At 39.2% G+C, this 4,125-nt stretch overlaps 1 protein-coding gene across 1 annotated transcript in view; it reads left to right on the forward strand.

Annotated features, from left to right (window-relative positions):
- Positions 1–417: 417 nt before the first annotated feature.
- Positions 418–4,125, forward strand: part of LOC138050317 (uncharacterized) — a 20,355-nt gene continuing 16,647 nt past the window's right edge. The window contains exons 1-2 of the mRNA XM_068896672.1: positions 418–475; positions 2,478–2,531. The gene's annotated coding sequence lies outside the window, so the exon portion shown is untranslated. The remainder of the gene's footprint in view (positions 476–2,477; positions 2,532–4,125) is intronic.

The raw sequence follows: 4,125 nt of genomic DNA on the forward strand, positions 1-4,125 counted from the left end.
AATGAAAACATCGCAACTAATTACTTGGAATACCAGCGGAAAATATATTTATCTCAATTGCAAATTAAGATGTCAAGCTTAAAAGATTGCATATTCAGTGAAGTTCGGAGGAAAATTACACCGGCCTTTGCCGCAATATAGTCGTCAAAAACATTCCCCATGCTTTAAATGTGTTTTTCTCAAATGAAAGCCAACGGTAACTTTCGAATTCGTTTATAATATTCCTCCCACGGTAAATAACTGTGGTCAAAACAAATTAGCGTGAACCTGCCGTCCACGCGTGTATTGGTGTACTGGAAGTAAATTTGATTGGCCGATGAAGGACATGTCAATCAATCAAAAAAAGTGGGCGGAAGGAATTTTGAAGCGGAATTTGGTCAGCCAACTCCACATTACGTACCAAGCGAGACTAAAATAGAGCCTGATCGCAGGTTAATATTGAACAAGCCATTCCACAGAAACGAAAGCACGAAAGGTAAGTTGTAATTCAATAAATTGAAGTTTAATTTCATTTCGGCCCGCGAACTAAAGCAATGAAGCAAATAAATGGCGGTGCTTGGAATAAAATCAGTTGGTTACCACAACATTAAATAATATTCAAATAACTTGAACGCGCGACATCCAAACACAGTTACTTTGTTCCTGAAAAAAGCTACATGCGGCATTTACTCTGGCCGATGCATGTCCAGTTTGAAGTCATTCATCTGATGGCGTCTCATAGTCTCGTACAGTAAAAATTCAAATGTCGGTCATGTCAGAATTAAATGTTTAAATCCAAGGAAACCTACAAAACGTGGCAGGCATTTTCGTTTTTGTTTCTCGTGCAACTATTTTTCAAGGGGGCATTTTGGTTTAGAGGTAAAATAACGCCCACCCATATCACGGCCGTGGCTTCAATATCTTACCATACACGTCAGCACCCTGCTAGCAGAGCCTGGAGGTTGCGTTTTTGTCGCGTTTGAATGAATGTAGCGGCCGTAGAGTTCAGGTTTGGGGCCGTTGTACTGATTAAAAAATTGGTGTTCAACATATCCTACAAAAAGATTGGCATAGCTAGGTCCCATTCACACCATTAAATGGTGTAGCGATGAGCGTCTGATGGTCTGATGGCGTCTCATAGTCTCGTACAGTAAAAACTCAAGCGTCGGTCATGTCAGAATTAAATGTTTAAATCCAAGGAAACCTACAAAACGTGGCAGGCATTTTCGTTTTTGTTTCTCGTGCAACTATTTTTCAAGGGGGCATTTTGGTTTAGAGGTAAAATAACGCCCACCCATATCACGGTCGTGGTTTCAATATCTTACCATACACGTCAGCACCCTGCTAGCAGAGCCTGGAGGTTGCGTTTTTGTCGCGTTTGAATGAAATAAGTGGAGGTTGCGAAAAGATTCTACCAGTCACGGGATCATTTTGGATTAATTTAAAATTACTAAGAATGATGCTTTTGACTGCGTGATTATGAGGATGGAAAGTGAGGGTGAATGGAATTCTGTCATTCTTATCTTTTTGTGACGTTTGTAGCGATGACTGTCGATCAAATTGTTGGGTGCGATGATGGCCCGCTTTGACCAAAGAGACAGGATAGCCACGTTTTTCGAAGAACTGGCACATCTCCTCTGATTTGCTGGAAAAATCGGAGTCATCACTACATAGACGTCGAGGTCTAAGAAATTGAGAATAAGGAATGGAGTTCTTGACATGTGATGGATGTGACGATGAATACAACAAATAACTGTGTGAATCAGTAGGTTTGTAGTGCACACAAGTACATAGCACGTTGCCTCTAATAGAAACTTTGATATCTAGGAAAGCCAATGAAGTTTCCGAAATTTCCCAGGTATATTTAAGAGCCGGATGAAAAGAGTTGACGGAGGTTATAAATTGATCGAGTTCTTCTCTGCTAGATGAAATAGCACCGATGCAGTCGTCGATGTAGCGGCCGTAGAGTTCAGGCTTGGGGCCGTTGTACTGATTAAAAAATTGGTGTTCAACATATCCTACAAAAAGATTGGCATAGCTAGGTCCCATTCACGCCACTAAATGGTGTAGCAATGGGCAGGGTGACACGTCAGAAGTTCATTTTCAAACGATCCACCGGGAAAATGGATAAATTTCGGAAATGTTTCAGTCTGCGTTGAGCGGCTTACTACGGTAAAGAGATGGTACCCAAGAAACCGGAAATTCTGCGTTCCTGTTTGGAGACTTTCCTGTTTGCTGAAGGAATTGAACAGATGTATGGTTACCATAATGACTGTACAATTGGTGCACGAAAGTGAACGAGTTTTATTCCAAAAGATGGGTAAATCGAAACTAACATATAAAAAAGTAATCTGCAAAGGGGATGACCCAACACAGGAAAAAAAGAGTAATCTTGTAGCTAATCCAGACTGCTATTGTCATTGCTCCCTATAACCTGTAGCTTCTTTTACTATCAGGCCTAGGTTCATTGTTTCTGTTGTTTCGTTCTGCAATCATAGTCCGTGTCTGGAAAGCCACAGGGTCTTTGAAAGAAAAAGCAGTTTACTCGAATGGTAAGTGCTGGAATTGTTACCAATTCAAAAGAAAACAGGAGACGGAAAATTTAACAATTAAAGTTGACGTCTTAGTGATCACCACAATTAAGGCGGAAAACAAAAGCAAAGCATATCAGGTAGGAATACTGGCATGACAACTTGAACTACATGAAAAAGATAAATCGGGAAGTGCGATACCATTTTATACATAATAAATGAGTTTTTCAACCTCTTATGATCACTCAACCGTTGCAAAACAGTTTCGATCTCAAGTAATAGCAATACATTCCTTTTCTTAGCCTTCGTAATCATTCTAGTTTCCTAAAATTGGACACCTTCCAACAGTTCCGATTCACCCGAAGTACGATCGTCGCAGCGTGTTTTATGTTAGAACGACCACCCCCATTCACATAAACTTTTAAGACTACTTCTAAATGCCACGAATTTGAAACCCTTATAAACAGATTTAACTCCTCGATAGCTTTCTGATGATTGTTAAACTCTGCGATTTCCAAGACATGTTCCTGGAAAGCACCACTCCTAAATGTTTACGCACAAATACGGAGTCAATTCTGAATCATTGATCATTCATGGTTAAAGGAGAATGAAGAGACGAGTCCCTCTCGAAAGAGAAGGTCCTTTATTTAGTTTTGGCCGCATTCATTGTGCCAAGAGGAAGCACAAGTAAAGTGATTATTGAGTTGATTATCTGTTGTTGTGTGCAGGGACGTCAACATAGAAAAAAAGAGCATTCACTTTATTCAAACTATGTAACAACTACAAAACCCAAAAAATGCAAATCAGAAAAAAGTACATCTTGAAAACGATGTCGATAGCTCAGTCCTTAAAAAAACTCCCTAATGTTAAAAGTATCATGCGCTTGAAAGCAAACAGCAACTATTAAGACCAACATGGATATCGTTAATATATTCAAGAGCTGTAATAGGTCTAACACTTCCTCTATCTTTTCCCGAGACGAAAAACAACCCTCTACGACAATATTCATGATTGATAATGTCTGGCCTTTGATGGTATATTTCCCGATCACTTTGAATGCTTAAATCATACAGGAATTGAACATTTTTATTCTCCTTGACCTTCTTTGGCACATGTCATTCCAAGTAATATTCTGTTTTCTGAACAGTCCCCAGTGAACATTTCAAGAGTCACGCCTATTTTTACAATATACTTGAGCAAATTTAATACAGCTGTATGATGTCACCATCATCCGAAAGACCTTAATATTAATTTTCATGACCTTCATTTCCACTACTTCGAGTAACTTTCTTCCATAGGTAGGTCTCTCGGACTTTACTTGCCTGCGTCTTTAAACTAAAACATCAACTTTCATTATTCTTTGGATTTCAAAACTAAGTGACCCAAGTTTTAAGCCTTGATTTCAAAAAGACACCTGTTTATTTTAACAGGAATTTTCCTATTTAATGGTCCCCCATTCTTGAGAGAGCTGAATCGAGGAGAAAATGACGACAAAGTCTCAATAGTTTGAGAATGCAATGCGTGTGTACGCGAATGAATTAATATGCAGCACGGGAATTTCGGGCTTTCAGACTTTCAAAACTCGTGTTTTGAGTATATAATAAGCTGAGTTTAC

This window comes from Montipora capricornis, chromosome 6, assembly GCF_036669925.1.
Source record: "Montipora capricornis isolate CH-2021 chromosome 6, ASM3666992v2, whole genome shotgun sequence".
Taxonomy (NCBI): domain Eukaryota; kingdom Metazoa; phylum Cnidaria; class Anthozoa; order Scleractinia; family Acroporidae; genus Montipora; species Montipora capricornis.